The 9,777-nt window shown below is 43.0% G+C and overlaps 1 long non-coding RNA gene across 1 annotated transcript; it reads right to left on the bottom strand.

Moving 5' to 3' along the window:
• Nucleotides 1-1,480: 1,480 nt before the first annotated feature.
• On the bottom strand, nt 1,481-7,834 carry LOC140590938 (uncharacterized). Its single transcript, XR_011991843.1, has 2 exons — nt 7,281-7,834; nt 1,481-6,494 (listed from the first exon to the last, which is right to left on the bottom strand). It is a non-coding gene; the product is annotated as an uncharacterized lncRNA (long non-coding RNA).
• Between the last annotated feature and the right edge of the window lie 1,943 nt (nt 7,835-9,777).

Genomic DNA, 9,777 nt, shown 5'->3' with positions numbered 1-9,777 from the left:
TTTCTTTAAGAACTCTAACTTTTCGCCGTGTGTCTTGCCTTTAAGCTTACCACACAAGTCTATGGGATGGCCACCATCACAAAAGAGACATGTCTGTGTTGTTGTCTTCACAGAATTTGTGTTTTCCTTTGACCTTGTGTCTTTCTCCTGATTATTCAACTGTATAGCACTTGTGGTGAATAACTTCATGATTACGCCTTTTTTCTGCTCTTTGTTATTGCTTGTAGATGTTTTAACAGTTGTGATATCCTTTAAGTCACCGAAGACTGGATGAAGTGCAATTTTGGCTTGTTTATTAATAAATTGCACCAAATCCTTAAACTTGACTCTCCGGTCACATTGTTCCTGAATGCTACATACAACATTTCTCCACCTTTCACGTAGCTTATATGGAAGCTTTGTTACAATGACTTTCAGGTTTGCAACGTTATCAAGCTCCTCCATGTAACTAATTTCAGCCATGGTGTTACAGCAAGCCATCAGAAAAAGTGAGAATGCATTTAAAGCTCCTGCATCCTCTGGCTTGATAGGTGTCCAATTCAATACTTTGTTCATATAGGCTACAGCAATTTTGTAATCATTTCTGAAATGCTCCTTAAGTAACTGTCTGGCTTTGTGGTAGCCTTCATCTGGCTGCATATGGAGGCAGCTCTTTACCAGCTCCTTCGGCTGTCCACTAGTGAACTGCTTTAAAAAATAGAGACAATCCTTGGGGTTTTCAGTGCGTGATTCTACACCATGCTCAAAGGCTCTTATAAATGTATTGTAATTAAGAGGATCACCACTGAATGTAGGAATGTCTAAAGGTGGCAACGTCATCATTTTCTGTTGTTTCACCATCAACTCTGTTATTGTATTCTGACGAGTCATAACACTGCAAAGTGTTTCAACTGCATGATCATCTGCTACGAAATTCGACTGTTGTGTGCCAATAGGCTTAGATTGAAGAGAAACTAAGTCACCATGTTAATTTTCTGTATTAGTAACTGGGTTTCGTCTTACAGATAATGGAATATATTCAGACTCCATTTCCATTACATGTGTAAGACTCACTTGTGATAAACACCCATTTTCAAAAATTTCTAAAACTCTTAATTTTGCATCAGACGCGGCAAGAGCAGTTTTTAAGTCTAATTCTTCTCTTTTTGATTTCAATTCAGCTTCATGATGCTCAAGAGCTTGTTTTTGTTTGAGAGCTGCTGCCTGTGCAAGCAATGTAGCTCTCTCCATTTCTGCTTTAAGGCGCACAGCGGAAGCATTGGACACTTTGCTCCCAGTGGCTGACCCGTGCTTTCTGCTCTTACTACTTAATGCAGACATGGCAGAGACGCTGTCAAATGGATGGAGGTCTGCGTCACAGTGTCTAGCTTGTTCTGAGCGTTCCTCAGCTGTTTTAATCCACAATTCCACATGTTGAATAAATCCATGTATATGACTTGCATTTGGCTCTGTAAGGAATCCACTTGCAGAGTCTCCGCAGTTTCAGCAAAATGGTGGTTTATTGAACAGCAAAAATAATATAATGTAATACAGTGTAGACATACACCGGGTACTGAAAGGCAGCTCAAATACAAATTAAGGGCAGTTCTTCACCCCCCTTTATACCCCAAAAGACCCTCCCCAACAAGGTGCTGTGTGTAGGTGTTGTGAGTGAATTTACATATGAAGAGTGACCCCCCTGGCCTGTGAGGAGCCTGGGGCAGGGATGGGGCAGGACAGGGTGGAGACTTTTATGATCATTGTAATTTATGGCGCTTTTCCACTGCATAGTACGGCACGACACGGTTCAGTTCAGCTCACTTTTGGGGGGTTTTCCACTGGGAACAGTACCTGGTACCTGGTCCTTTTTTTAGTACCACCTCAGCCGAGGTTCCAAGCGCGCCGAACCGTTACCAAAACGTGACGTGTAAACTCTACTGGTCACTGATTGGCCGGAGAAAATCGTCATTACTGCGTCACTGAACTTGCGACACGAGACACAACAGACCCGCTAGATTTTTAGCACAGCCAGCGAAGGTTCGGACGCACCATTTTGTTTTAACTAAAAATGGTCTTGCTGTTAAAAACATCCACATGCCGAAAATGAAGAACACCATTCCGTCGATATGCTCCATTGTTGTGTGTTTGTTTGTGGCGCATTTACGATGATGTCACGGCAATAGAGGCGGCGCAACTATAACGACACGTGAATAATCCCGCCCACTCTAAAGCGGCACTAAACTGCAGTCGAAATGCAAACCGAGCCGAACTGAGCCAAACCAAGGTGAGCTGTACTGAACCGTGCCTTGCCGTACTATGCAGTGGAAAAGCGCCATTTGTTATCTTCATTATCACCCTAGTGGTGCCGACCAGAACCCCCATTCTCTCCCTGACTTCCCCTTTGATCATTCCCCCTTGATCATTAATAGCTAACACTGTCTGATCAACCAAGAACATTGGGGCATCTTTACTGCTTTTCCTTACATAATCCCCCCTTAAACCTTGAGCCTTAGTGCAAGAGCAGTGAAAGGTTTACCCAGAGCACAGTACCAGCATCACACTGATCAGTGGTTGACACCCAAGGGTTGGATAGGGGAGGTCGTAGCGGTGTGGTTGTCCGTCTCCATAACCTACACCCTACTTTGTGTCATGCACACTTTCCTCTCCACATATCCAAGGTCCCTTTTCCGCTGTTCCCTTAGGAATCTGAGATAGACCATCAAGGCCACACCCAGCAGCAGTACCCCGACACATGCAGTGATAACTGTTTTGAACTGTACATCCCAGTACATGTCCTGGTAGTGCTCCTTCAGCGTCGACATTCCACTGATATAGTTACTGACCTGCTCTGTCAGTTCCTTCTCACGCTCATGCATTTTAAGCAGCTGAACCTTCAGTTGCTGCTCAACCTCTGGCAGGTCTTGAATCCTGTTTGTTTCAGGCAAAGGTTCAGGCTGGAGGAATTCTGCATAAGGGTCATCTAAGTAAAGGTCAATCCTATTCTTGGTATAGTACAATTTTCTGCCTCCAATGTTCATTGGGTAGATCACCTGAATGCATAAAGCATTGCTCGGTGCTTTGCACTGTAAATTGGTTGTGGTTAAACTATTGTTAATTGCATTAATGCAATAGGTGTTGTTACCAATGAACCTGATGTCCACATACTGTGGCTTCACCACTTCTGTGGAGATCACACAGTGTACATCACTCCTGTTCATCCACCCACAACCTAGACTTGGATGTAACCTATCACCTGAGCACATTATTATATTCCTACCAATATTGCAACCCTCTAAACTTTCTATTGCTAACATTGCTATTCCATCCTGCACTGTCATCCCATGCTCCCGTGTTACATAGATTACTTATGTCAAATTATTATTTTTTACACAAAGATCTCTACAAACTATGTATACCTCCCAAATCCCCAAGAATACGCTCCCTCTGAATCACAATTCCCAACAAAATCAGCTTATAGCAATCAATTATGTGTGTAAGTTCTTCAGATCCTATTGCACAATAATATGGCTGTATGTGGTGGTAACAGGGATTATACAAATATCTAGAATATACCACATTCTAAGACAAACATTTGCTTTTGATCGATTCTCAACCCAAGCTTACAGTCACACTTGTAGTTTCCCATATGTGTTAATGCAAATTTGGTTGACATGCGAGGTGGTTTTCTTCCTCCCATGAGGTCTGCAGAGTCCTTGCATTGTCCCGAGGAAGTTATCCCACTTATGGCACCGATGTGGCTGGTTACATCGTTGTTCCTGCGCTGGACATATGCTTTTCCTTTGCTGTGTACGATGCATCTGCCCCCCTTGATCATTTCTTCTGTTGTGCCGTGGTTTTAAGTGAGACTTGGAATATGTAACCTGAAAGACATCAAGTGCAGCATTCATTCTTATGTCAGGTTAACATCTTACATTCTGAATCAGTCTGTATTGGTCACCATGGAACCACTTCATTACTGGTCCATTCCTCTCTTTGATTCTAAGCTTAAGATTGCCCTCCCCACAGGTGTCCACGGTTTCATGTAGCCCTGTCCAATTTGCATCCCAAAGCCCTTTCTGGAGGCAATTTTTGACCAATACTTGTTCCCCTTTTGTAAATTTGGCAATGTTGTGTTTTACAACATCATCCCATTGTCTTTTGTTCCCCTGGTAGGTATTTCCTATGGTATGATTTTCACACAGAAAATCATCATCTAGAATTCTCTGGACATTTTTTGAGAACATGTCATGTTCTGCCCAATCTTGGATGAGTTGTGAAGTGCTTTGCTGTGTTTCAGTGACTGCAGGGCCCGTGTCTGCTAGCCACTTGTCACAGTAGCCCCTAAGTGTAATTTCAACACTGGGACTGGCAAATTCATCTGATTTCACATCATCCAATTTTTTAACAGAGGCCAGGTACCCCTGTGACTTCAAATAAGCATTCCCCTTGCATTTGATACATGAACCAGTCTGAATAGCACGCTGATGTGCTACCACTTCTTTGATTTCATGTAATAATTTGTTCATATCTTCATAAGTCATTGCTGGTACTGATGGGGTTGGTTCTTTCTTACATCTAGATTCCCCATCTCTCTGTACCCTTGGCCTGTGTCCTGCTGCACCTCCACCCTTTGACCAACAATCTTTCTTAAAATGACCCATCTTACCACAATTATGACAAGCATCTTTCCTAGCAGATTTAAGCCTACATTCCTTAGTGGCTACTGCTGAAACCTTTTTCACCTTTCTTAAGGGACTTCGGCTTGTCTCGTTCCAGCTACCGAGGAGATTGCAGATGTAGGCAAAGGTCAAACTACCTTCTTTTTGTTTCAAATTCAACATTAGTCTTGCAGCATCATTTATTATTGGATCATACTGCTGCATGACCAATGCTAGGAATGCTGGGTCATTCCTCAGTGGGTTTGGAATTCCAGAATTCCCAGTGTAACACTTAAATAAGCGATTCACATAGGCCACAGGATTTTCCCCTCTCTCTGGCTTAGTCTCCAGAATTCTCCCCCAGTTTGGCTGTGGACTGCCAATCATGGCTAATAATGCTGCCTCTCTCTGCTGTGCATTTGCCCATTCACCATTAACAGCCATCTTGAAATTGTCAGGGAGCAATTCTACTAGATCTGCAGGTATGGTTAACTGAACTATTCGACAGCAATCTTGGTCATCTAGACCATTTGCTCTGGCTTGTCTCTGCAACTCAGCTAAGTAGGAATGAGGATCAGACACGCCATCCCATTTACCCACATTAGCACAAAAATCTCCCAGTTCAGACACAGCCAGTGGAATATGCTCACAAACCTCCTCATATTCATACTGTGCAGTGGCAGGCTGCCCGTCAACCTCGGCAGCTGCCCTTCTGCGTGTCCTGCGCTCTCTCACACGAACTGGTGCAACTTTAACTGGGCTCACATTAGCTCCCTTATCTGAAGTCTTACTATCACTGTCAGAATCTTCCAGCAGACTAATGCCCAAAGCTGCAACATGTCCCTTAACCTGTTCTAATTTGCTCTTTAGAACAGTATCCTCATCCCCAGCACGCTTTTTATGCACTTCTGGGTTTTTAATGCTTCTGGACCAAAGTGCCTCATAAGCATTCTGACACTTCTCCAGTTCTTTTTGCAGGAATGCATTAGCTTCCTTAGCTGCTTCCAGGCCCTGCCTATGAGAAGCTACCAGTTGCCTCAGTTCAATGCTGTTTTCTGCAGCTAGCCGACGCTCTCCTGTTTGAGACTCTCTATTCTGTTCCTCAATTCACCGATTGTACTCCTATGCTGAGTACACTCAGACTGCGAACTTGCCAGTCTGCCGTTAATTTTTTGCTGTCCTTCCAGCAAGGCCTGTAACACGTTAGCATGCCTCTGTTTTTTCTTGGAACATTTCATGTTCCTCTCCCTGCATGCCTCCTCTAGCCATTCTAGAGGGTCTAGCTTATCTATGAGAGATCCATATGATCCCTCCTTGCAATGCTTTGCAACATATTCGATGGCCCACTCCATCATTGTAGGTTCTGAGTATAAATTTAAACTCTCACAGTATAAACTTACACAATATACCTACGGTGGTGATTTATCTCAAGGACACAGGGTTACAATGTGGGGAACCCTGCTGGTGCTTTCTTACCAAAGCCCAGTTCCTCTACAAACACACCTCCTGTTTACCCTCTATTACTAATAAACAGGTCAAACCAGGAGAATTCTCATGCCTAAGTCTTGAATTACTCCCTATTTCCTATATTACTTTACTGTTCGTCTCAGCGGACGTCTGATATCACAAACCAGTTATACTCACAAGCGTGATTCTTTCTGGGTCCTTCGGTTCGCAGAAGAAGGTGGCACGTCTGGAATGAAGCTTTCTGGTCAGTCTTCTCTCTTAGGTGAAGAAATCTTCTCTCTTCTTGAGGAAAATATCAGCCAAAAAAAGTTTCCCAGATGACTCTTCCAGTTGTTAGCCCCTTCTCCTGGCTGGCTCACCAATAAGATGTAAGGAATCCACTTGCAGAGTCTCCGCAGTTTCAGCAAAATGGTGGTTTATTGAACAGCAAAAATAATATAATGTAATACAGTGTAGACATACACCGGGTACTGAAAGGCAGCTCAAATACAAATTAAGGGCAGTTCTTCACCCCCCTTTATACCCCAAAAGACCCTCCCCAACAAGGTGCTGTGTGTAGGTGTTGTGAGTGAATTTACATATGAAGAGTGACCCCCCTGGCCTGTGAGGAGCCTGGGGCAGGGATGGGGCAGGACAGGGTGGAGACTTTTATGATCATTGTAATTTAGTTATCTTCATTATCACCCTAGTGGTGCCGACCAGAACCCCCATTCTCTCCCTGACTTCCCCTTTGATCATTCCCCCTTGATCATTAATAGCTAACACTGTCTCCATTCAAATGATCAACCAAGAACATTGGGGCATCTTTACTGCTTTTCCTTACAGCTCATACCAAGAACATTGGTCCTTCTGAAATTCTTCCATATCTATTAATTGTTCTAAGCTAACATTTATCTTGCGCAGTTCTCCAAAGGAGTCTTGGTAGTCCATACGCAATTTCTGTTTAACCGTGTTCACGTTAGCATCGTCTTCCATTAGTCTTTCAATCTGATTAGCTTTGCTAGTTAGGTGGCCTACCTTAGCCTTTCTAGATTGAATTAACCTAGTTTATTGAATTAACCTTTCCTCAATAGCCTTCTCTGTCATTTTCGATTCTCTTTTTCCACAAGCTAATTGTCCAATAACTTCGTTCATTATGGCAAACTTCCAAAAATAGCAAAGCAAGTTGCAGCTTACCGAAACTTTCTTTCATCCGCTGTGCACGGCTAACTTTCGGTTCCTTGCTAACGTTATCCAAGCGGTCCACAGTTTCCTCGAGCCTCGTATCCTTTCCAATATCCCTTTTCCACACGAAGCAGACGGGTTTTCTGACTAAAGATGTAGGGTATTCCGAAACTAATTTAAAAGAGAAGAGGAGTCTTGTGGCTGACGCGTGTTCCAGGATCCAAAAACAAATCTTCCCCTTGACTTGCGTTTGCAGTTGTTTTATTTTACGAACAAATATATGAATTCCACATATACAAATCAAAAGGTTCTAAATAAATGCACACACAAATCTAAGACGACACGACGACATGGTCAGAAAACCGTGTGACTCCAAGCCTCTCCGCTCGTACTCATCCAACAAAAAATCACTATCAAGCACCACCCACCGCCCTTGCCGCTACGTAGTTAAAGTGGCAGTACCTATTTTCATCATTAAAGTGCAATGGCACTAAATCCAAGTGTTAACCACGTACATTATAAATTCTAAAGTAAACATTATGTAAATCATGAACATATATAAAATATCAAATATAAACCCAATTTAAATTCCAGTGTGTAAAACATCTGGCACCTACATTAATGGTGCGTTCGATTATTTCTCTCCAAGTCGGAACTCGGATGAAAACGTCACGAAAAATGTCACTTCCCGTTGGAAACACACCTCTTTTATGACGTTGAAGTCGGACAAGATTTTGTTGTCTGAGTTGCCCCTGTGATGTAATTTCAACATGGCGACTTGGTTTGTTTGTAGTTTATTTACCGTTTGAAAAAAGAATGTCACTGTGAATGTATTAAAATATTTTATAAAGCTTTTAATGTGGTTTGACTAGTTCCTGTTTCTTGTTTGTCTCTCGGAAAAATGTCAATTTCTCCATTTTCTCCAATTGGAAAACTCCAAATCTGCTAAAATATAAAGCAACAACACACAGCAACGTGTTCATGGAGACAGCCATGTTTGTTCCGAGATGTGGGTAGCTTTTTTTTTTTTTTTTTTTTTTTTTTTTTTTAGATGTGGGTAGCTCGAATGGGAGATTGTCGGACGTGATGTCACTCAACTCGGAATTTCCGAGTTCCGAGAGAAAAACGAACGCACCATAAAGCTCCCCCCTTCTATGATGTCATCAGCAATGATTGACAGGTCCAGCTGCATGCCCCCACCCCAATGATGATTGACAGATCCAGCTGCATACCCCCACCCCAATGATGATTGACAGGTCCAGCTGCATACCCCCACCCCAACGATGATTGACAGGGCCAGCGGCCTCCGTTCCCCCACAACCTAGCTAAAATTTAAATTAGTAATTTAAAGCTTGTATTAAAACAATGGTTACATTTATTAATTACGTTTTAAGAAATAATAAAGCGTATAGTAGACTGAATGAAAGCTAGTGCATACACGTTGTATTTTAAAAGAAAATGCACGCAAGCTCATTATATTTAACAGAAATGTTTAAAGAATACTCCGTATTTTAAGCACAAAACAGCACAAGCCCCAAACTTTTAACTTTTAAACAAGTACAGGCATGCCCGAGCGAAACACCATATTTTAAGCAAACAACACAAGTCCCAAACTTTTAACTAGAGACACCATATTTAAGTAGAGGCATACCCGAGCGAAAAAAGAGCAAATGCGAAACAAGCAACAACAACAAACAAATGTATTTTTGTATAGCGCATTATCACAACATTACATCGTCTCAAAGCGCTTTACAGCATCCCCACCCAAAGCCCCCAGTGAGTAAGCCATAGGCGACAGTGGCAAGGAAAAACTGCATAGAAGGAAGAAACCTTGGGAGGGACCAGACTCAAAGGGGAAGCCCATCCTCCAGGGGCTGGCAGGGAGAGTCAAATACAGTAAAATTTCAGACACAAACCGGGAGCAGGGGGGAGATGGCAAGCCGGTGCCAATGCTCCCTCCAATCGCCAGGCAACCAGAAGGCAGGGAGCGGGTCATACATGGAAGATGACACAGGCAGAACGGTGAGCTGGATGCACAGACGTCATTGGTAGTGGCAACATCACATGTTGCAGCATGTGCTGGACATCTTAATAGATTGAGGTCTCCAGGCAGCACACCCCAGGAGGAGTAGGGGAAATAAAATATGCAATTAGTCAAAGTAGGGGAGACTATAGGCAGTGCTAAAAGTTAGATGAGTGCAATATAAAGTGCAGTGTGCAAGCTCCGGCAGATATGGCTATGGCAGCATAAGTAGGAGGGAGAGGCAAGTGGGAATGCAGGCATGGGGAGTCCCTGAAATGTCAGCACTCCAATCCCACAAGCGATTGTGAAGCTAGAGTGACAGCACTGTCAATTCAGTTTATCCAAGGCCAATGGCACCGATCCCCACCCAGCTCTACACCTTACACTATAGGTCTAACTGGGAGTGAGGAGTTAGCTAGAGCTAGAACTAGTGTCCCTGTAAGCTAAACTAAACAGGTGTGTTTTTAGTCTAGACTTGAATATTGA

Source organism: Paramormyrops kingsleyae, chromosome 5 (assembly GCF_048594095.1).
Source record: "Paramormyrops kingsleyae isolate MSU_618 chromosome 5, PKINGS_0.4, whole genome shotgun sequence".
Taxonomy (NCBI): domain Eukaryota; kingdom Metazoa; phylum Chordata; class Actinopteri; order Osteoglossiformes; family Mormyridae; genus Paramormyrops; species Paramormyrops kingsleyae.
The sequence above is the reverse complement of the archived record's forward strand: the minus strand, read 5'-3'. Positions and strand labels throughout refer to the sequence as shown.